Source organism: Oryctolagus cuniculus, chromosome 1 (genome assembly GCF_964237555.1).
Source record: "Oryctolagus cuniculus chromosome 1, mOryCun1.1, whole genome shotgun sequence".
In the NCBI taxonomy this organism is placed as follows: Eukaryota; Metazoa; Chordata; class Mammalia; order Lagomorpha; family Leporidae; genus Oryctolagus; species Oryctolagus cuniculus.
Window position 1 is genome coordinate 38,719,953 of NC_091432.1, and position 24,956 is coordinate 38,744,908.

The following is a 24,956-nucleotide window of genomic DNA, read 5'->3' on the forward strand; positions in this document are numbered from 1 at the left end:
CATTCAAATTACTTACCAGAGTTTGGTCTGCATGACTGGAAGTTTTTATTACAAAATGAGGTTAGAGAAACAAAAACAAAAATGGAGGCATCTGTTCACCAACTTGGAGTTAACGGGAGTAAACACAGTAGTGTGGCCATCGGGTAAGCAGCTCAGCCTTGTTTAATTATTAAGATGCCAAGAAATATACCATTGCTTTGACCTATTGTTTTTCACCATGCTGCCAAGCCTTTGTGCTCACTAGTTGTGTCTGTGAAGTCTTTATCGGCTGTATTAATTCTATGATTATTGTCTCAGTTCTGGGTGAGAATCTGAACTAAATTCTAGAATTAATCAGTTCAGTTGTCCCTCATTCATTGAAGTGGTTACTAGACCCTGGATAAAATGTCAAACATCTTTAGAACTGCAACCAAAGGCTTCAGACCTTGCTTCAATTCAGCTCACACTCTCGGCAGTATTAGGGTTTAAGCCTGTTTCCAGTATGTTCCAACACAAGGCCTATTCTGCAAGTGGAATGGCAGCATATTTTGGCAAACCGTTGTTAAAGAAAGTTAATCATTGGAATAAAAAATAGTGTATGTACATAAATATAGTGTCAGTGATGTAATTAGCCTGGAAATTTGGATAGTTGGATATTATCCAACCTCAAAATACCAGCAGAATTGGTGTTTGATGGATCCTGGGCCATTCTTTCAGTTGTGGACTGTTGTTTTAAAGGTTTGCAAGTAGGTTTATGGAGTGAGGCGGGGGGTGTCTGGGTTACGTGGAATTAACTAGTGGTCGATTCACTCCCCACCTAAGAACCAAACACAGTGACACGAGTGGATGCAACCACTCCAAAATGGGTAGCATCTGAAAACATTCCACACCACCCACACCACTACCCCAGTTCTTTTGAGCATCATCATTCATTCTCTATCCTGGCCACCAGTTCAATACTCTGCAGGGAAAAAAAAAGAGTGCAACTTCCTTATTTTTTGACCTGTAGTTAGATACAGTTACCCAAGAAGATGTTTAAATATTAACAGGAAAGTTTGTGGTTTTACACATATTCCTCATTCTTAACAAGAGCCAGTTTTATGGTATGCTGTAGGATTTCCACAGACGTTTATTTTAATCCCTCCAATTATTTGCTAGGCACAAACCACCAAATCATGAGCTACTGAACCTGGCATTTGCTTTTCAGAATAACAGTCCTGTGTGCTTGGTTATGTCAGTAACATGGAATGGTAAAATCTGCTCTTTGATTTGTTAAATCTCATCATACACACAGTGTAAACAAGACCTTTACGCAAATTATATATTTAAGTGTGAGATGCTGTATTATTAATGTCTTTTAAGATGGCAAAACAAATGTCCCTTGGAAAATTAACCCCTTCTGCCCTGCAAAAACTCACACAAAATGCCCTATTCATGACAGGACATGACTTAAGCCTGTAAATAACCAAAAAGTGTTGGCTGAAATACTGTGCTTGAAGTGTGTGTTCTACCTTTGGCAAGGACAAGGATGCCCCTGCACCACTGCGCTTTGTTCCTGTATTTTATGTCTAATGGTTCCTTATAATCAGGAGCTGGTCTGTGTAGAATGAACACAGGGGAAATATTTTTGTCTAGCTTAAGTGCTCACATTTTGGAAAAATCTATAGCAAGTACTGCAGTACACATTTGCATTTAGTAAAGCACATTCTCTATTCGGCCCCAGCGTTTAAGAATTGGTGTTTAAGCTAGGACTTAGTACATATCAGGAAGGAAAAAGACAAAAAAGACATGCTGAAATAGCAGAGACCTCAAAAAGACACTGAGCAGTGTTTGCTTGGAGATAACAGTACTCATCCTCTCCTCCAACTGGGCTAATACAATGATTCTGAGTGTGATCTCTGACCAGCAGCAGCAGCAATGGCTCTGGGACCTTGTTAACAATGCATATTCCCAGGCCCTATCCTAGACTTCCTGAATCAGAAGCCCTGGGGGGGGGGGGTAGGGCCCAGAAAGCTGTGTTTCAACCAGTGAGTCTGTGCCCACTCAAATTTGAGTCTCATTGGATTCAGGGGATTAAACAATCAGCCCTCAGTGTGTTTTTCTATGTGATAGGAAATGACACAGCCCAAGAATTTGAAACTCTTGAGTTCTGATCCTAGTCATGCCACTACCTCTTTCCATGGCCCCAAACATATGATTCCAAACTATCTAGATTCCCATTTCCTAAAGCATACAAGAGTAATGGGTGCTCTGAGGTGCTCAGTGTTGGGAGAGTGCCCTGATAATTTAGAAGCACACATAAATGTGTGCCAGAAAAGCTCATTGCAGTTTATAGTTATATTTTTTTCCCTTCCCTTTCAAAGCAACAGCAGTAGTGGATTCAGTACCCAGAGCAAGTGGTCGTTTGTAACACATTTGAAAAATGTGACTGTGAGAAATGAGAAGCAACATGCAGCAAATTAATAAGGAAAAGATCATTCCATCTGGGGAGCTGGGCTCTGCACATGCTGACACAGCTCGCTTGCTCTCTCTCTCTCTCTCTCTCAACTAAAGCTATATTGTCACAAATTAAATAGATATCTAGGATTAATCAGCTGTTAATGTCCAGCAGAGGAGTCCTAGGTTCATGCCTCCTGAATGACCAGACTGCAAATACAAAGGTCTTTGTGACAAAACTTTTCCTAATTAGAGTAACTGGTTTCTGGAAATGAAGACCTGAACATAATCTATTCCCATCCCCACTCCATCTGTGTGTGTATGTGTATGTCTGTGTGTGTGCACACTCCTGCACATTTTAAGCTACAAACTGTATTTGAAGATTTTTCTCTGCATGGGATGTAGGCAGGGTGTCCAAATACATTACTGATCTAACTTGGCAGTATTGCAACCCAAATCTAGACTAGGAGTCCTAATAGTCAGCCATTAACTAGGCTGGCAAACACATTTCTGGTCCCTGAGCCTTTAGACCTTGAATCCCTCATCCTCCATAGCAAGAGGCTCAATTGGGTAGTCTTGGAGGTGAATTCCATTCTCCTACCTTCATTGTCTGCAATAAGAAGAGATTAAAGAGGTTTGGAATCATGGCTGGGGGATGCTATGAGATAACTCACCATCCATCTCCTGACTCCCTCCATTTTGGTGCCCTTATTACTTGGTATTTGCTGCAAAGTTGAAATCAGGAGGCACTTTGGGTCAGCGTGTGGGTTGGGGATGGGGGACATGTCTAAGGGAAGGTTTTTCTGGTTTCAACCTGGCCCAGCCGTGGCTGTTGCCAACTGTTTGACAATTAGGCAGAAAGTGCCTTGTTCAAGGTGAATAATTTTTTTGCCTGACTTTAAGCTCACTTTCAAAGCCCAATAATATTATTTACTTATGTTTCCTGTCATGCATTTATGCCTATGGCATGATGCCTAACAAGGAGGATCCTGCAGTCAGTCAGGAAACTCTAGATTAAACTGCTGGATTTACATACTGTAGAGGTTCTAAACAGAATGGGTTTTTGGTCTTGATAAATTCACCAAATATATGCAGCTCTAACCTTGCTTCACTGCCACCCCCAGCAATCTGGACAGATCCTCTTCTTTAGCGGATGGCAATGAGGACAAGGGTATCTCTTGAAAAGTCATGGCAACACCACACCCAATGGCAAGTATCTTCAGGGCACTCAGTCATCTTCAGTATGGTGGGGGAGGTCATTCAGAGTGGGGCTTTGACCACCTGTTGAGCTAGACCTCAGTGGCATACCAGGGTCTGGAACCTCACTTGATAAACCCATGTTTTCTTTCTAATTGACTCCACTTCTACTCTTGCTTCATGCCCTGCCCCCCTTCCTCAACACCTCAGGGCTTTGTTTCTTCTGGGAATCAACTTTTCACCTCTCAGAGGGCACATAGTATGATAATTAAGGTATACATTTTGGAGCTGAATGCTGGGGTCTTAATTATGGGAGCTGTGTGGCTGTAGGCAAGCCACTTTCTCTGTGCCTGAGTTTCCTCACTGGCATAAACACTACCATTTCCCTTGTAGGATTTTGTTAGAATCAAATGAGGTAATGCACATAGGCATTTAGAAAAGCCAAAGATTCATGGGGAAGCCTAAAAAGTGTTTACCAATTCTTAGTAGTCACTTTGCTGACTGGCGATAAGCTGGGCTCACTCAGCACAGACCCCAGAGACCCTTTTCTTATATCCCTGATTCTTTAAATGGACCCCGTCTAGTCTGTGTCATTAGCATCCAGGGCCACTGTGTCTTTTCTGAAAGATTCAGAGAGGCAACACTTGTTTATCCAGTAGCAATGTTGCTTGACAATTAAGCTATGATCACTACACTTAGGCAAATGGAAGAGACAGACTACAATAAAAGGTGTTTTTCTGGACTACACATTCCAAATGAAACCCATTATCTCCAAGTGACCATCCTGGCTAAATGGCACTGCCTGAAGCCAGGGTGGAAAGAATGAATTCACACAGTAAGAGAGAAGCAGAAGCCACAGTCACATTCCTAGACGTGATCATGGTACATCAGAGCAATCCTACCTCAACTTTCTGCTTCAGGTCATCGGTGCATCCAGCCCATATTCATGAGTAGGTAGTGCTGGCACACCTGATACAGATTTACTCATGTCACAGCAATCCATAAATGAGGTGGTATATTAGTACTTCCCTTTTAGAGATGAGAGAACTAAGGCACAGAGAACTCAATTAGGATGTCAAAGGTCGCACTACCAGTGAGTAGCAGCTCAGGGACAAAATCTACACCCTCAAGATCTGGAATCATTCTCAACAACTGCAAGTTTGAAAGAGTGTAAAAGCCATCAGGCAAATGACAAATAGTTAGCTACGTATCAGAGCATTTAGGCCACCAGCAGAAAGGGAGAATTCTCAGTGTTCACAGTTTTTCAGGAGTGCACTGGCTTGAGTTTTTAAGGGATTAAACAAGCAAACAGGTTCACATTGCATGGAGACCCTTCCAAAAGTGGACAAAACACTGTTCTGCGCTGAACAATCTGAGAGCAGTTTTCTGGAGCTTTGTGCCAGATGTTTCCAATACCTGGAAATGGAAAAGCTGTCATCCCTTCAACCTCATAGTGGATCTGAAAGATTTCCTTATGAGTTGCTGAGATTGGGTAAACAGAGTTCCCTGAAACCTTCTGCCAAACTCAAGAATACCCATTCCTCCCTATATGAATACTTTACAAAGTTATTTTGCATTTAAGATTGGTGGAAGAGAGAAGGGAAGAGAGATCTGTCTACATTCATCTTGGACACCAGTACCAGCCATTTCTTTCCCACTCTTCCATTTATGGTGCTCATCACTAATAAATCCTAGCTAAGCTCAGCCTCAGAATCCTTCCCCAGGTCATGCTTCACATGGTCACCACCACTTAAATGACCCCCCTCCCCCCAAAATGAATTCCATTTGCTGTCCTGGTTTTGTGAAGAGATCCTATATGTAGTGAGGTAGATCAGGCAGCAATGTTGAAGTGCTGAGGCCTGGATGTACCCCTCAGGTTAAGCAGCTGTTAGGTGTAAAAGAGTGAAGAATGTTTTATAGACATGTCTATGGAGAGTGGTATCCATGGGCTTCAGACAGAACATCTGTATGGAGAAGCCCAGTAGAGGAAGATCACGTTAGGAATTAGTTGAACACAAGAACGAAAGTTTCACAATAGGCAATAATGTTACGTACCCATTTTGTACCAGATACCATGCTAGATGTTTGCATGCTATCTAAAATACTTGTCAACTATGTGACAGTGTAACTTCAGAGATAAAGAAGCTGACAACACAGCAGACTATATACCTTGCCCAAGGTCACACAGTTCAAACCACATCTCTATTACTCCAAGGCCATAATCTTCTTTTTAAATTTTTTTTTATCTGAAAGGGTTGCAGAAAGAAAGAGAGAGAGAGAGAGAGAGAGAGAGAGAGAGAGAGAGATCTTCCATCTTCTGGTTCACTCCCCAGAAGGCCACAATATCCAGAGCTGAGCCAGGCTGAAGCCAGGAGCCAGGAGCTTCATCCAGGTATCCCACGTGTGTGCAGGGGCCCAAATATACTTGGACCATCTTCCACTGCTTTTCTCAGGCAATTAGCAGTAAGCTGGATCAGAAGTGGAGCAGCCAGGATGTGAACCGACACTTATATGGGATGCCGGCATCACAGGTGGCAGCTTTACCCATGGTGCTGGCTCCCAAGGCTCTAATCATAACCATCAGACCAATCTCAATCCTGACCTATACATTTGAGTCATATAGGAAACTTAAAAAAAAAAATCTATGCCCAAGCCCTACCCTGGATAGGTTAAATTAGAATTTCTGAAAGTGAGGCCCAGACATCTGTATTTTTTTAAAGATTTATTTATTTTACTTGAAAGTCACAGTTATACACACAGAGAGAAGGAGAGGCGGGAGAGGGGGGGATCTTCCATCCGCTGGTTCACTCCCCAGTTGGCTGCAACAGCCAGAGCTGTGCTGATCTGAACCCAGGAGCCAGGATCTTCTTCCAGGTTTCTCACGCAGGTGCAGGGGCCCAAGGCTTTGGGCCGTTTTCCAGTGCTTTCCCAGGCCATAACAGAGAGTTGGATCAGAAGTGGAGCAGCCGGGTCTCCGACTGGGAGACAATCCATACGGGATGCCAGAACTGCAGGTGGTGGCTTTACCTGCTACGTCACAGCACCGGCCCCAGACATCTGTATTTTTAAAATCTTTCGAGTGGTTCAGTTGACCAGTCATTGAAGAACTGCTGTCCTAGATTTCTCTTCCTCCAATAAATAGGAGTCAGAGATACTAAAGAATTGTTGACGTCAGGAAACAAGACCCTTGGTGACTAGGACTTGAAGATTAGCTCTACAGGACACTAGTCCTAAAGGACATTGAATACAAGTAGGAGTCTAACCATAGAAGCAAGGACAATGATTTTAAATACTGAAACTGACTTTCAGAGTCAGAATGGGACCACCAGACAGTGCAATCTAGCACTGAGCTCCTGCACCAGGGTCTGTAAATTCCTTCAGACTCCCTGTGATTAGAACAGGAGAATCTGAGTCTACAGATGAGGGTCAACTGGCCATGTGCTGGGGGTACAGAACTCCACTGGCATCTCACAGGCCAGTCATACATCACCCCACCCACCTCCAAGCAACCTGGTCTGAGCCAGGAACTTGTTCCCACAGGTCATTTCACAAACCCTAGGCTTATTCTACTGGACTCCAAAGGCCTTTGCAAAGTTCAAGAGGAGAGAAACGATCCACGTTGATTGTAGTGCTTTCTCTGTTTTTAGAAAACATCATTGGATTTCCCTCTGACTTTGTTTTCTGATCCTTGTAACATATTTATCTCTTCCCCACCCCTACCTCCAAACTGCCAAGCAGTCAGTCCTGATTGACACTTACCGGGAAAAAGAAAGCCATTTCCAAGTCTCACAGTCTCTTCTTGGAAGGCTTCTTTTGGCACTGATGCAGGACGTGCCCAGCTTAGCCAGGCCATGGGCTAATCAAGTTTGGCAGACACTCTGCGTCAGCAGACACAAGCGTGCTAATGCCCAGGTCAGCTGGTGAGAGGGTCAGTGGGCAAATACCTGGCTCCTTCCCCATGTTTTCAGGACAGGAATCTGAGTCCCAGGAATCACTAGCTTATGGGACCAGAGGCTATTTTGGGCCTTCCCCTATCCAATAGAAAGTTAGGGGTGGTGTCATCTGAAACTGCCAAGAAGCATCCAGTTTCACCCTTATCCAGGACGTGTCCCGGAGGAAATGGAAGCAATGTCAATGAGGCCAAAATGCAGGTGTCAGAACTTCCTTTTGTTTTTATTTCTGGGTCATTTTCAGCTCACCCCTTCCCCTCCTCCCACTCAAGTCTTCATTGTGTCTCACCTAGACTATCATAGCAGCCTTCCAGTGGTCTCTCTACCTCCAAGCTATGACCCCCACCCCCTTCCAGACTATGCTCCCATGAGAGAAGAATGAGATGTCTGAAAATTCAATGGAAATAATGAATGTGAAAATGCTTAGCAGTATATTTCACAAGTAGCAACAGCCTCCTCACCACACACACACTGCACACAAATATGTTGATTTGGCAGGGATGCAGTAAATACTCACTGTGACTGCACAGGGGTAAAGTCCAGTGCTTTTGCAAGAAGGAAAACTAGACAGAGGGGAATGCTTTAGGGCAGTAAGGTTAGAGACTGAGGCACACAGCATGGATCTTCTAACAAGTCCTCACCAAAGCATGCAAGGTAGTCTTTCCTGCTTGGTAATTGTATCTCAGTATGGCAATCTTGATAAGAATGTAGGCTGTGAATCTAGGTCTGCCCATTTCTCGGGCAGCCAAGACTGAGAGAGGCAGTAATTTGTGGGGATGACTCAGCACACAGCAGAACCATAATATAAATTTAGAGAACATATGATTTAAAATGTGTTACACAGATATAAATACACTTTGCAGATGGATGGCGAATGGATGGATGGATGAACTTTATGTGATTTCCCTCCCTTTAACATGTCAAAGCGCTCTCTATTGCTGACAGGGCACAAATTAGTCAGAATGGCATTCAAGGCTTTCCAGGGTGTGGTTTTAGTTTGTTCTCTGAGTTTAATGTCCTGAGAACTCCCAACATATCTTGCACTGCAACCACATACTACTTCTCCCTATTGCCTGAACATATCTTATACTCTCCCTTTTCTGTGCCTTTGTTCATTTCCTGTTTCTCTCTTTGATCATAAAAACCCAACATCATAACCTGAAGTAGGGTTGTCAGATAAAATACAGGATAACTTTTAAATTTGAATTTCAGTTAAGCCATGAATAACTGTTTAATATAAGAATGTCCAAAAACTGTGTGGCACATAATTGTGCAAAAAAAATTATGTGTTTACTAAAATTCAATTTTCACTCGGTGTTTTGCAATTTTAGTTGTAACATGGTGACCCTATCCACAAAATGGTTGTTTCATGGGCATCCTCTGGTTTTGCAGATCTCAAAGTGGGATTCAGCACTTTGTATGTCCCATACAGATTCCACTGTCACCAAATCATTAGTCAACAATGTGTGTGTGTGTGTGTGTGTGTGTGTATATATTTATTTATTTATTTATTTATTTTGGGGGAAATTTCTTACTAAATGTGGAAAACTAGGTTTACAGTCCACCAAAAATAGTGTTTTATTATTTTAAGTTCTTAAAATGTCCTCTTAGTGTAGGTGTTTTGGCACAGGAGGCTAAGATCACATTTTAAGTGAATTTAACTCTATGCATAAGGAATGAATCAGGGAGTTACTTGAAAATCTGAGTAATTCACCACCCTAATTGCATGTTAAACATATGGGATATTTTTACAAGTTGCAATGTCTAGAACCCATCCCAAATCAAGTGAATCAGGATCTCAGATATCAATATTGCTTTCAAAGCTCCTAGTTGATTTTTCCCAGATAGGATGTGTGGAAAACTATAGGTGATTGCTGGAGACTGGGAGCAATGTTCTTCTCTGGGTGTAATTCATGACAGAGGAGAAAGAGCTATGGCTTTCTTATTGTTTTTTTTTTCCCCCTTTGTACAATGTTTCATCTTTTACACAGTTCTTTCACACATACGTGCTCATTTACGCACATTCCACACCCACTGCACAGTCTGGCCACTGAGCCTTCAGCTGTGTGTTCACTTTGTGGGTATAAATAACAAGGTGGCCTCAGAATTGCTATGCAAATATGCAGTCTTGGTTTTGGTTGACTTGGATATTGCTTCACCAAGTTCCCAACTCCACTGTCACTCTTGAGTTCTGGTCTCAACAAGAATTCAATAACTGGTAGTTTCAGGGTATGAAGAGATAAAGGACTTGCTAAAGCAGAATTGGCCAGCTTTCCATGTGCCTCTCCCCACCCCAAAAAACACACACATACACCCAACCTGAACTGACCATCTAGAAGAATACCAACAGAACCATTTCTTGCTGGTTTGGATACATTCCACTGAAGCTCTTCCAGGCATTGTAAAGCAGAATTCCTTTCAGTAGATGTGACTGTAAAGGGATGGATTCTTGACATGGAGACTTTGAAAAATAAAGAAGAGCATGTTCAGAGAGAAAGTGTGGTCTGGGAGTCAGCAGATTGGAATCCCTGACCTTTCTCTGCCCTTTTTTAGCATCTAAGTTGGGCAAGTCCCCCTTTACTTCTTTAACCTCGATCTTCTCCTCTGAAAAAGGAGTGTCTTCATCTGTTTGTGTGGGTATAACAGAATACCCGAGACTGGGTAACTTACACAGATCAGAAATTGATTTCTCGCAGTTCCAGAGGCTGAGGACATCCAAGATCAGAGCACCAGTTGGTTCAGCACTCTGGTGAGGGCTGCTCTGTGCTTCTGAGGTAGTACCTTGATGCTGCTTTCTGAAGAGGGATGTGCTGTCCTCTCATGGTAGAAAGGACAGAAGCACGAAAAGGCATCAAAACCCTTTCATCAAGCCCTTGTGTAACAGCATTCATCTGTTCATGAAGGCAAAGCCGTCACAGCTTACACAGCTCCCGAAAGGCCAAAGGCCCCCATCTTTTAATGCAGTTGTGTTGGGGATTGTGTCTAGCACATGAACTTGCAGGGGATGGGGGCAGCAATACTCTTAGGCCACAGCAAGGAGAATGCTGGATTTCATGATGTTAAGCTTCCTTCCAACTCTAACCACTTCATGGATTCTCAGTCTTGAAGCACTATTTGAGAAGTCTGTTGAGACTCTGTGAACCATTCCTAAGAAACTGAATTCTCCCCTACAGCCCTGTAGGTGCCCAGATGACACACTGAAATGAGCACTCAAAGGAGACAGAGCAAGTCCTGGTCCCTGGAACTGGCTCTGTGCTCCTGAAGAAGTCATGTTGTCTCTCTAAGCCCTAGTCTCCTGCACAATAACATGAATTCTAGACTAGGCCATCGGTACTGCTCCTGTCAACTTTGCCATTCTAAGGATGTTAGGTGCCCCAGTGGCTGAGAGTTTATGTCATAAATAACGTGAAATTTGAATGTAAGACAGCATTCAAAGCATGAGGAGAAATCAGAATTAAACACACTGTTTTCTAGGACAGATGAGTGAACCTGGCTAAAAGTAAATAGAAGGAAGCAAAGAAGAAAAGGAGGTAAGGAAAGAACTCAAAAATAAATTTAAATTCTAGATCTATTTTATAAACTCAAGCAGAAATACTTATAAATTGCATTTTAATATAGATATCAAAATTATATCAGATTTCAGAAAAAAATTTCTCAACTCTCCTAATGCAAATCAACTCTCCTTATGGTTTAAAGAAAAGGTATGACGTGTTCAGAAGAGAACTTACGAAGTAAATAAACCTATCTTTTCCAGTTCTTACTGGTAAATAATCACTCTCTCAAAATCTTAGCTCTTTCTCTTCATTTTAATTCTTTTTCCATTTGACTTCTTTTTTTTAAAGATTTATTTATTTATTTATTTATTTGAAAGGCAGAGTTACAGAGAGGCAGAGGTAGAGAAAGAGAGGTCTTCCATCCACTGGTTCACTCCCCAGATGGCCTCAATGGCCATAGCTGTGCTGATCCGAAGCCAGGAGCCAGTAGCTTTTTCCAGGTCTCCCATGTGGGTGCAGGGGCCCAAGGATTTGGGCCATCTTCTACAGCTTCCCCAGGCCATAGCAGAGAGCTGGATAGGAAGTGGAGCAGCTGGGACTCAAATCGGCACCCATATGGGATGCCAGCACTGCAGGCGTGACTTTACCCACTGTGCCACTCCATTTGATTTCTTTAAGAGCCCTTTGAAGGACCTCCAATTATTGGTGCACACTCCTTAGCCTGGCACTTGATGCCCTTTGTAGTGTGACATCAATTAGGGTTTGAGGCTTCACCCCTCCTTAATCTCCTACATATACCCTGAGGTCTGTTATCAAATCAGCAGCTACCAGTTGCTCATCTAGATCTCACCCTTCCTACACTGGGGCCCTTTGTCCTTTCTCACTCCTGTTTCTGCATAAGTACATCCTTCAAGATTCAATTCAGTTGGTTGGTATTGTGGATCAATGGGTTAAACTGCCACATGTGATGCTGGCATCCCATATCAAAGTGCTTGCTCCTGTCCCAGCTGCTCCACTTCTGCTCCAGCTCCCTGAGAAAGCAGCAGCAGATGTCCCAAGTACATGGGCCTCTGCCACCTGTGTGGGAGACTTAGATGGAATTCCAGGCTCCAGTTTCGGCCATGGCCATTTGGGAAGTGAATCCTAGTGTAGAAAATCTGTCTCTCTCTCTCTCTCCCCTTCTCCCTCTGGAACTGTGCTTTTAAATATAAATAAATAAGTAAATAAATAAATCTTAAAAAAAAAACCTCAATTCAAATCCCTCATCTTTCTGAAAGCTTATTCTAATTTCTTAAGCTAGAAACAATCTCCCACAGGCCCTGTGCTGAAATGCTCAGCCCACATCATTTCTCTCTTGTGGTACTTAGTGTCCTCAGCCCTGTGTTAGTGCTTCTAGCATGCAATCTTCCTGAGAGAAGGCTGGTATCTGACAGCAGCACACAGCTCAGGGCTTACATGGCCAGGCCCAGCTGTCCGTCAGACCTAGGTTTGAATCTCATCACTGCTTTAGGCAAGTTACTTGACCTCTTAGCTTCAGTTTCCTCCTCTATAAGAGGAGGATATGGGGGCTGGTGCTATGGTGCAGTGGGTTAAGCCACTGCTTGCAATGCAGGTATCTTATATCAGAGCTCTGGTTTAAATCTTGGCTACTCTGCTTCTGATCCAGCTCCCTTCTTTATTTTTTTTTTTTTATTTTTGACAGGCAGAGTGGACAGTGAGAGAGAGAGAGAGAGAGAGAGAGAGGGAGAAAGGTCTTCCTTTACCGTTGGTTCACCCTCCAATGGCTGCTGCGGCCGGCGCACGGCACTGATCCGAAGGCAGGAGCCAGGTGCTTCTCCTGGTCTCCCATGTGGGTGCAGGGCCCAAGCACTTGGGCCATCCTCCACTGCACTCCTGGGCCACAGCAAAGAGCTGGCCTGGAAGAGGGGCAGCCAGGGCAGAATCCGGCGCCCCGACCGGGACTAGAACCCGGTGTGCTGGAGCCTCAGGCAGAGGATTAGCCTATTGAGCCGCGGCGCCGGCTGATCCAGCTCCCTTCTAATGTGCCTGGGAAAGCAGCAGAAAATGGCCCAAGTACTTGGGCCCCTACACCAGTGTGGGAGACCCAAATGGAGTTCTGCCTTCTGGTTTTGACCTGGCCCAGCCCTGACTGTGCTGGCCATTTCAGGAGTAAGCCAGAGTATGGAAAATCAATGTCTCTGTCTGTCTCTGTCTCTCTCCCTCTCTCTCTCTCACTCTCTCTCTCTCTCTCTCTCACACACACACTCTCTTTCAAATAAATAAAATAAAATAAAATTTAAAAAGAGGGGGGCAGTGCAGTGATAAGAAGGGGAGGAGGCCCAGAGCTCATGACATATGTCAGACAGTATAAGCACCTGATGTTTATTAAATTCATCATTCTCACAGTGACTATAAATGAACCCCACTTGACACACGAAGAACTTAAAGCACAAAGAACTTCATGGTTTTGCTCAAAAACACACAACTAGTAGGCATACTGGTCTGTAAATGCATGCTTTTGGCCACTGTGCTATGAGGGATTTGCAAGAAGTTCACAGATGGAAAAACTACACATGGATTTCAATTTTTTGCATCATAACAAACTTTTTTTAATTCCATTTTTGAAGTACCCACATGTATTACCTCTGTTCTATGTTATTTATTCTTTATCTGTGAATAATTCAGTTTCCTTATAGAAGTTAGCATACTGTTGGCATGAAGTAGATGCTCAAGAAAGAATGATTTGACTGAAGTGACTGGATATTTAATTTGAAGAAATGCACCTGGTTAGATGTAGTTTGGCTGTTAGGTGAATGATGCAATTGCAGCGAGCCAACAACTGGTGAGCCCAGAGGTGTTTTCTGGTTTCCCTCCACTGGGAGATCCCTACGATCCCCAGCAGTGAACCTATCATATGTTCCATTGGCCCTTGGAAGAAAAGATTTCATTTTGAAAAGTATTTGCTTTCCAAAGAAATATCAACAATCCTGAAAATATCAAAATGTGTCAGAGGAAGAATAATGGCAGAAAAAGATTACTATTTTGCTGTGTGACCTTAGGCAAGCCGTTTCATGTCTCTTAGTCTCCTCATCTGTAAAATGACAGGGCTAAGCATAATGATCTTTAAGCTGTAACATTTTGTGATTCCATGTTGTTATGTCTTTCTGTCTTCTTTTGAAATCCCAAGATAGGCCTTAAGGCACACAGAATGCAGAAATGAAAAAACAAATGACCTATATAGGGTGTAATTGCAAATGCAGAGAACAAAACAGAAACAAATGCATATAGGGTTATTTTCATTCCTGCTTATAGATTTGCACAGCATTAGTAGGAATTGTATCTCCTGTGAATTTAATAATATCTTTGCATTTATAGAGGGCTTGAGAATTTTTTTCAAAGGCATCCACTTCTCCTATAAGAGTTCGCTAGACTGCTGAAAACATTGCAGCCAAAACATGAATGAAAGATGCACAGAGAACCTGAGTGTTATCTGCATATCTAGATTTATAAAGCATCCATCATTTTTAAGCTCCGTAAAGAAATTTGAAAGACACACCCTAGAGTTAAAATTATTGCCACCTAAGAAGTAAGACATAAAGATATATGCAGCTACAGATTAAGAATATGAAAGTATTGTGCAAAGGCCTTCCTAAAACATCCTGAGAACCAGGCTGTAGTCCAAAAGATCATCCTAAGAGTTTTCTGCCTTAATAATACCTTCTAAATTTGTGGTACCTTGGAGTTTCTAGAACATTTCAGATTAAAAAAAAAAGACTTATTTATTTATTTGAAAGGCAGAGTTACAGAGAAGCAGAGGCAGAGAGAGGTCCTCCATCTGCTGGTTCCCTCCCCAAATGGCCGCCAGCTGGAGCTGCACTGATCTGAAGCCAGGAGCCAGGAGCCAGGAGCTTCTTCCACGTCTCCCATGTGGGTGCAGAGCCCCAAGGACTTGGGCCATCTTCTACATCTTTCCCAGGCCATAGCAGAGAGCTAGATCAGAAGTGGGGCAGCCAGGACTTGAACCGGCACCCATATGGGATGCCAGCACTGCAGGTGGTGGTATTACCCAGTATGCCACAATGTTGGCCCCACTCACATGGATTTTTAAAAACCTAATCCTTAGAATAGAACACACATCACCACCATCAACTCCACATCTTATTTTACAGATGGGGAAATGATGATTCTGAACTATAAGCAGATTTAGCTTAGGTCAAGCAATGAGTATAATGTACTGCAAGATTAAAATCCAGGTCTTCTGACTCCAGGTCCTGCTTCCTTGTCTCTTTTTAAACAGTGTATCTGAGTTCAACATTTTAAGGAGATCAAAGAGACAGGTGGGGAGGCACTGGAAGTTTTGGTTACAGTCAGGGAGAGTAATACAGAACAGGTGTGCTTGAATGAGGCTGGAAAATCCACTACATGGAAGAAAAGAATGATTCTCCTTGAAACATTTTTAATTGGGAAAAGGTATTTTTATCTCCACTTACAGACAAAGAAATCAAGTCTCATAGTAATGAATCCCAATACACAAAACTAGTGGCCAACTCAAGGTTTGGAATCAGTGTGTCCAATTCTAAATATAATTACTATAAGTTTGTGTTTTGGTTTGCCTTCTGCTCTCCACATAGATTTGGTATAGCCAGCTCTCTAAGCCGTGTGTCCTCATCATGAAATAAGGCTCATAATCACTGGTAAGATCTTGTTATACATCATAGGTGATGTACTATATCCTGAGCCAGGATATAGTACCTGGCTCAAAGCTTAGTGCTCAGTAACTATTAGCCACTAAAGTTATTTGCTAGTCCTGACCATTCTCTTGAGAGTTGCTGCTCTGTTTCTCCATGTCCTTCTAGAAAGATACAAGGGAACATAAGAAGTTGTACAGAAACATAATCAGGTAGAATAGACAGCTCACGTCGACCTTCCCAGTGAACTGTCTTCAATCCATGGACACAGACTTGGTGCATGGGGCAGAGCTGTTTGGATTAGAGGTAAATACCAATTTAAACTATCAAGTTCCCTCTTCCTCTTTCGTGTATATGAAATTGAGACTGCAAAACACATGACAAATTTTGCATATATCTGGAACTATTACATGAAAACATGAAAGTGATGGGATGGCCATGTGCCACCCTGTGGACTGGAGAAGCAAAGATAAACTGCAGGGGGAAAGGATAAAGCCAGTTCACAGAAGAAGGCAGAAACAAGAGAAAGTTCACTACCTCAGTCCCTCCCTGAAAGTAAACTATAACCCTACTCTTGAGTTGCACTTCCATTTCCTCCATGTTGCTTAAACTGGCTCAAGAAGTCTCACTATTGCAGCAGTGACAGTGGCCCTGTAGCCCTTATTCAGCCCCCTCAGTGCTTGAATCCAAACCACCAAATCTCCCTTGAGTCACCAGGCCTGGCTCTTTAGGAAAGAGGTCATGGAAGCTGCATACCCAAGCACCCAGAGGAACACTTAAGCCAATCTGCTTCTGGACTGAGGCTGTGGGGTAAACCTATTTCAGATGATTTGAGCTTTCAGGATGCAAGATCACATTATATGCTGACACCTAAGAGTTCAAGGGTTTGACAGATCCATAACCATCACTAAGACCCGGTCATGCTTACTGCAGGCAAGATAACAAGGGTTTTCACAGGGCAGTGAAGACCCACCTATGAAAAACAACACAGTCTGTGGGAGAAGTTACAGTATTGCTGTGGTAATAAAGCCTTCGTCATTAAAGGAGAGGAACAAACTCTGGCTTAGTGTTATGTGTGTCAGTCCAGTTCCCCACAGCATCTTCTTTATGAAGCAATGTAAGGGTATATACAGAGGCAAATGGGTGCTGAGACAAAACCCACCATGCTAAGACTCTAAGACATCAGGCTACCATCAGTTTGGTAGCTATGCTGTAATATATCACATGAGAAGCATTCATTCTACCCACCACTGCATGTCAACCCCATATAACCTGGACATCTCTTGGCACTGGTGTCAGGAGGGAGACTGGTGCCCAGCACAAGCAGATCACCAGGGAAATGTGGCAAAATAAGGTAGATACCATGTAGAAACCCAGAAGACCAAGTGACTGATGCATGTGCAGCAACGTCTTTGGGCTCCTGGAAATAATTGGATAAAAGAAGACTTTTAAAATAATACCGGAAGTACTGCAGGAGTAATTAAGAGTGTGGGGAGGTGGGAGCAGCAAAGCTCAGGTTAGCAATGGCAGTAACTCATGGGACATAAATACGAACTCCGGCAACCACAAAAATTGGGACCAGATGACCTGAAAGAATTTAATGAGGCTGAAAATTTAGGCCAGTGATGTGAAGTGCAGATGGGCTGCTGAATTGCTGGACTGAGAGTCATCCAATCTCTTTTCCCTTTAATGCAAATGGTAACCTTGGAGATATACAAAGAGGTTTCTCCCTTCCTATCTGAATATCATCACACATATTCTCATCAGAGACTCAGCAGAGGGGATGCCAGCCAGTGCAGGAGAAAATCAAGTTGGGTTTTCCTGTTATCAAGTATGAAAACTGGTATTTTATATTTTTTTACTTGAAAGGCAGGGTTACAGAGAGAAAAGGAGAGTCAGACAGATATTCCATGGACAGGTTCATTCCTCAAAGGGCTGCAATGGCTAGGGCTAGGCCAGGCCAAAGCCAAGAGCCAGGAGCCAGAAGCCACAAGCTTCTTCCAAGTGTCCCACATGGGTGTAAGGGCCCATCTTGCACCATCTTCTGCTGTTTATCCAGGGCACATTAATAGGGAGCTGGACTGGAAGTTGAGCACACGGGACATAAACCAGCTATATGGGATGCTAACATCATAGGCAGGAGCTTAACCCACTGCACCACAATGCTGGCCCCAGAAGATTGGTATGTTAACTCTGAAATACTGTCAGGGCATCAGGTGCTCTGGAGCTGCAGAAATGTATGTCCATCCTTCATAAGCAGGAAACAGATCCTAGGTGAAGCCATTGTGGTAGAAAGGTAGAGCAGGATTTAGTGGTAATTCAACTTGAAGCCAGAGAAACCCAACCTCAAATTATGGTTCCACCACTTAGCAACCATATGACTTTGATCATATTAATTAACTTCTCTGGTCTCCAGTTTATCTTTCTGCAAGATTAGAATAATATGGGGCCGGTGTTGTGGTGTAGCAGGTAAAGCCTCTGGCTGCAACACTGGCATCCCATACCAGCACAGGTAAAGTCCCAGATGTTCCACTGCAATTCAGTTCCTTGCTAATGCTCCTGGGAAAGCAACAGAAGATGGCCCAAGTGCATGGGCCCTGCATCCATGTAGGAGACACAGGAAGAAGCGCTTGGCTTCTGGCTTCAACCTGGCACAGCCTCTGCTGTTGCAGCCATTTGGGGAGTGAAACAGCAGATGGAAGATCTCTCTTTCTCTCTGCCTCTCTGTTACTCTTCCTTTCAAATAAATAAAAATATGTGTTAAAATATTTATTTATTTGAAAGGCAGAGTAACAGAGAGGCAGAGAGAGAGAGAGAGAGAGAGAGAGAGAGAGAGAGAGAGAGGTCTCCCATCTGCTGTATCACTCCCTAAATGATCACAACAGCCAGAGCTGGATTGATCTGAAGCCAGGAGTCAGGAGCTTCTTCTGGGTCTCCTATGTTGGGGCAGGGGCCCAAGCAGTTGGGCCATCTTCTACTGCTTTCCCAGGCCATAGCAGAGAGCTGGATGGGAACTGGAGCAGCCAGGTCTTGAACCATCCACATGGGATGCCAACACTGCAGGTGACGCCTTACCCACTACACCACAGTGCTGGCCTTATCAAATAAATAAAAATCTTTTTTATAAAAATTGAATAAAAATATACAAAGGCAATATTATATAAAGTATCTTCTAATTTTTCTTTTATAAACTGGATTGGATCAATAAATCTTTTAACCTCATATTTATTTTCCTTTCCATTCCTTCCTCTAAAACTCAAATGCCAGTGAACCAAACAGGTAGCCTGGGACCAAGTGGGAAACAGCACAGAGAAGAGGGCCTGCCCCATGTGAAGAGGCTTCCTCAGAGTCAGCTTACTCTTGCTGTGGAAATGCCAGCCCAGGATTATCAGATGTGATATTTCAAGAGAAGCCAGAAATCTGGAGTTTCATGTGAAGTCTCTCATTTTAAATGTTGCAACTAATTCATTTTTTTTTTTACAAAACCACATTATAAGGCACATCCCCAGCAGTCTGCAATCCCCCCATAGCTGCTGCCTTGCATGCTCTGGCTCTGTTTTGAGGAAGGAAATAATCCTGAGATTGAAGCCTTGACCTCTCCTCAGAAACCTGTTCAAACCTTCCGAGGCATCATTGGCACCCTCTGCACAGAAGGTCATACTGAGGGAGAACGGAAGAAAAGATTCTAAGTTCTATGGCTAAGTGGGGTCTTGATTATCCTTGTTGGATCAAGGATTCCCATGTCCACCTGGAGTTCCCAGAAGTCCAATGGAAGGGTACTTCCTCCATCTTCCCACAAGGGGGCCGAGGTTCTTTGAACCTGAAGTCCACCCATCCATGAGATTCTACATATAGGGAGTGTTCTAACCTCCTAGTTCTCCTCTGGGTTACCTCATTGATCCTGCAAGGACAGGGTAATAGAGATATTCTGTTTTCTTTTTAAGTAAGATATTCTATTTTAAATTTTATTTGTTTCAGAGTGAGAGAGAGAACTAGAGAGAAAGAGAGAGATCTCACCCACTGATTCATTCCCCAAATTTCTGCCATAGTTGGGTCTGTGCTGAGCTAGGTTGAAGCTGAGAGCAAGGAACTCTACCCAGGTCTCCCAAATGGGGTGGCAGGGATGTAACTACTTGAGCCATCACTACCTCCCAGGGTCTGCATTAGTAGGAAGCTGGAGTCAGGAGTTGGAGCTGGAAATAGAAACCAGATTCCTTGTGGGACATGGATGCCATAACCAGTATCTTTTTCCAAAAAGTTTATTTATTTGTTTGAAAGGCAGAGTTACAGAGAGGCAGAGGCAGAGAGAGAGAGGGAGAAAGAGAGAGTCTTCCATCCACTGGTTCACTCCCCAAATGGCCACAACAGCTGGAGCTGAGCTTATCCGAAGCCAGGAGCCAGAAGCCAGAAGCCAGAAGCCAAGAGTTTCTTCCAGGTCTCCCACGCGGATGCAGGGGCCCAAGGACTTGGACCTTCTTCCACTGCTTTCCCAGGCCATAGCAGAGAGCTGGAATGGAAAAGGAGCAGCCAGGACTCAAATTGGCACATAGGGATGCCAGCACTGCAGATGGCGGCTTTACCCACTATGCCACAGCGCCAGCCCCCATAACCAGTTTCTTAACTATGATGCAAAACACCTGCTTCAGTAGATATATTCTTCATGCAAAGCTGAAGGATTATATTTACAAAGCTTGTCAGGAGTTGATTGATTTTGACATTATCTCTCAGGCTCCAATGAGAAATTATCTTGGGAATCAAGTAAAGGAGGAAATCTCAGTGAGAGAGACAGCCACAAATAAATGCAGATGGAGGCCCCTGGAGAAACACTGGCGACAGAGGAAGTCAACACATGACAATAAGGTCATGGCCTCGGTGGATTAACAGGCTATCAAATTCACAAAGAACATGATGGTAATTCAGCCAATCCTGCTCCAGCAAGGAAGGAACACTCATCCAAGGGTTTTATCTTCAATAATCAGACAATTTAAAAATTGTACATGGTTATTCTGCAAGTCTAGTGAAAGGAGAGAGCTTGGGGCTGGCGCTGTGACGTAGCAGGTAGGGCCACCGCCTGGAGTGCTGGCATCCCATATGGGCACCAGTTCGAGTCCTGGCTGCTCCACCTCCAATCCAGATCTCTGCTGTGGCCTTGGAAAGCAGTGGACCCATGTGGTAGGTCCAAAGAAGCTTCGGATCAGCCAGCTCTGGCCGTTGTACCCAATTGGGGAGTGAACCAGTGGATGGAATACCTCTCTCTCTCTCTGCCTCTCTTCTTTCTGTGTAACTCTGACTTTCAAATAAATAAATAAATCTTAAAAAAAATAAAGGAGAGAGCTCACATGTGTAAAATACCTACTATATTCTATAAATACATATTCTTTAGCTATTGGATGTGGCACAAGTTACTTATCACTGAGGCCCAATTTTCATCTGTAAAATAAGAATGATAATAGCCATCTTATAGGCTAATTATAGGAAAGAAGGTAGGGGCTGGAGCTGTGACATAGCAGGTTAAGCCGCTGCCTGTAGTGCTGGCATCTCATATGGGCACTGGTTCGAGTCCTGGCTACTCTACTTCTGATCCAGCTCTCTGAGATGGCCTGGGAAAGCAGTAGAAGATGGCCCAGACCCTTGAGTCCCTGCACCCATGTGGAGACCTAGAGGAAGCTCCTGGCTTCAGATTGGCGCAGCTCTGGCCATTGTGCCCAATTGGGGAATTAACCAGTGGAAGGAAGACCTCTCTCTCTGCCTCTCCTTCTCTCTCTGTGTAAATCTTTCAAATAAATAAATAAATCTTAAAAAAAAAAAAAAAGAAAAAAGAAAGAAGGTAAAGTGTGTGTAATCCCCTAATACTGTTTTTGGTACATAATTATTCAACAACTCATCATGCGTTTTTTTTTTTAAGGCTTATTTATTTATATGAGAGGCAGAGTTACAGACACAGAGAGGAAGAGACAGAGAGATCTTCCATTGGCTGGATCACTCCCCAGATTGCCGCAACAGCCAGAGGTGGGCTGATCCGAAGCCAAGAGCCAGGAACTTCTTTGGACCTCCCACATGGGTGCAGGGGCCCAAGCACTTGGGGCATCTTCCACTGCTTTCCCTGGACATTAGAAGGGAACTGGATCTAAAGTGGAGCAGCCAGGACTTGAACCAGCACCTATGTGGGATGCTGGCACCGCAGGTGGAGGCTTAACCTACTATACCACAGTGCTAGCCCTGATGATTATTATCTTATTTCAGTGATCTCTTGCAACATCCCAGGAACAGCATCTGCATTTCATGATGAAACTTAGTAAAGAGATGTTTTGTCCAAATTGCTTGCCCCAATTCTTCCAACTAGCATGTCAAGGAGCTTGGAGTCAAATCTAGTTTTGATTTTGATATTTTTCCCATGAAGTATTCTTTTCCTGATTTAGAAAATCTCCCCCACCATCTCCAAATACTTTCACCCATCTGATACCAAGAGCCAGGCCCTCTACTGTCAGTGTCACCTCTTTCCTCTTTCAGAAATATTAAAAAGTATTTAGTTGTGTGTGTGTGTGTGTGTGCGCGCGTGCGCGCACGCGTGCGTACTTCAAGGGGGGAACAGTAGTGGCAGTGTATGTATTACAAAGGAAGTACATTACTACAATTTGGTGAAGTTTATATTTTACTCAAAATCTTAAAGCAAAGGCTTTATGTATGTATGAGTGAATGTAACCAAATTCTCTGTTTATTCTTTATTAACAGAAAAAAATAGACTAGGCCCAATGGCAGTTGCAAGGGATGCCAATCTGAGTAATCCATGGTGATGTCCCCCTGGAGAACTCACTTTCCATAGGAGAAGACAAGTTTGTATATAGAAAATATCCATAATTAAGTATGAACCTTTTCCCTTAACCTCCTCTAACTGCTACAAAGCAGTATCACTTGATGTGGCTAAGAGAATAATAAAAATAATAACTGACATTTGTCAATGACTTGCTAACTGGCTGCCACTTCTAGATGTGCTTTCTAACATTACTATTTAATTCTAACAGTTATTTTGAGATAAGAATTACCACCATTTCCATTGTACAATGAAGAACACAAAGCTTCAATATCTGAGGATTAAATATTAAGTATTAGCTGGAGAGAGACAGCAGAAAGGACAAGATAAGCAAATGCACAACAGAGTAAATCAACCTGGGGGAAGGAGAGCTAGGAGAACAACATAGCAGAACTTGTAGGCCTTATTTCCTAGTCGCATGCCCAAGAATTCTTCTCATATTTTGACCTGTATGGTTTTCTCTAATCCAAGGGAAACAGCTCTACTGTTGAGTGATGGGCTAGATGTGCTGGTAATTAACACAATAGCACATTGAGGTGTGCTGATGGGAGCTGGTGTGTACATGGCCCTGCTCATATGCTCTTCAGGTGAGCTAACCCTAAGGCATGTGTTGTACATGTTTCCAACGTTGCTGTCTGTGGTTAAACTCTGGCTTGATAGCACAGCTTGTCAGTCACTTCCCTTCGCTGCATCACTTTCCTGGGCCTGACTTGCCTTTGCTGCACTTAGCAAGGATAAACCTCTTAAACTTTGTTGCAGGGTCTGCTTCTGAGGAAACATAAATGTAGTATTGCTAAAATATAAAGTAGGAAACGGAAGAGGTGTGGCAGGGTGTGTAGAGTCCACAGTCTGCCATTCCTTCACAGACAGAGGCCAGTTACCAGCCCAGGAGGATGTATGTTGTAGACTCATCAAACAGGTAACATGTGTGATGTCACTGTAGGAAGTCCCTGGAGACCATTTGTTTGTATTATCCCCATTTTGCAAATGATACACCTGAAACCTGGAGTGGAAGATGAATTGTCAATTGTTCCTGAGCTAGTTTGTTGCATAGCCCAAATTCTTGTCACCTGAACACTAATAGTGAGAGTCCTACTCACTGAGGTAAACTAGGGAGATGTTTGGAATGATTTTTGCACCAACTCCACCACCTTTATCAAATTCATCAAAGATTAGAACATTAATTTTTGTGTCCTGACTTTCTCAAAAACCAGCATGTGCTAACCAGTGTTCCAGAGCTGGCCAGGGCATACAGTGCAGACAAATGGAGAACTACTGTCAGTTTGCAAATAAACCTGGGTGTCAATTCATTAACCACCTGCTCAACATAGTCAGTTCACTGTTTCCTGGAAAAATAATAACAGGAAGACATGCATATATGTGCACGATGTAGCATTGTTTGTAAAATTGTAGAAACCACCTGAGTATCCCAACAGTGTAGCAATACATAATGCCATTGAATAAAAGAAGTATAATCTAGAAACACATCAGTACTATACTAAGTGAAAAAGCAAGTCAGAACCATGTAGGTACAGTTTGATCCTCTTTTGCTTAAAAAATGTGTGTAGATAGATATTTTGCTTTGTAAGCACAAGAAAACTTGGGAAAAATACTCATCAAATCATCCACACTGTATGATGGTATAGTTTGGGGGATATTAACTTGTGTTTGTTCTCCCTGTATTTCTTCACTCTGTCCATTGTAAGCAGATGGTCAGGCTTCTTTGTGGCCTCTTACCACAAGGGAGATGTTTGTCATGGGGCCAGAAGCCAAAGTTGTCTGCAAGACACTTCCGATCCTGGTCCTGACTTTTAAAAAGGCTCAACCGTTTGAGGAGAGTGTACTTGGTGTTCTGGAGGAGCTGGAGAGAGAAGGGAAGGTGTTTGCAATGGAAGGGGAATGGCAGTCTGTCAGTCCTGGAACACTCTCCAGAAGAGGAAGATCTCAGATGGGATGAGCCAGGGAGTTGGGAATTCCAAAACCTCCCCAAAGACTTTCCTGGATTTAAAAGAGGCAGCAAAGGGCCAGAACTGGAAGGGACTATGTGATCTGACACCACAAACACCTCAACAGTAAATTTCATAGACCATGTCCAACGGCTGAAAAGACCTCCCTGGGGATAGGTGCTACACGAAACCCTGGGACTTTTGCCCATCTCTGGGTGACAGTAATGGCTGAGATTGAATTCTTAAGCATCTGATGGGATTAAAATGGTTACAGCCTCAGAATTGGATTTACTCTTATGCCAAAAAATAAAGTGCTAAATTTTGCACATCTCAGTTTGTGTAATAAGATTCATATTGACTACTAATAATAAGATGGGAGATTTAAAGAAAAGAGGTTATCACTTCATGAAACATAGTTTTCAAGTGGCAAGTGTGTGGATAGTTTAGATTTTTGT

General features: G+C 43.2%; 1 long non-coding RNA gene across 20 annotated transcripts in view; it reads right to left on the minus strand.

Moving 5' to 3' along the window:
• LOC103351120 (uncharacterized) overlaps window positions 1-24,956 on the minus strand; it is a 222,632-nt gene that overhangs the window by 30,964 nt on the left and 166,712 nt on the right. For 13 of the 20 annotated variants that reach the window (XR_011387925.1, XR_011387965.1, XR_011387950.1 and 10 more), the window contains one exon: window positions 19,988-20,251. The exons of the other annotated variants lie outside the window; for them this stretch is intronic. This is a non-coding gene — a long non-coding RNA (uncharacterized lncRNA). Of the gene's footprint in view, window positions 1-19,987; window positions 20,252-24,956 lie in introns of those variants that run through there. 20 annotated transcript variants of the gene reach the window in all.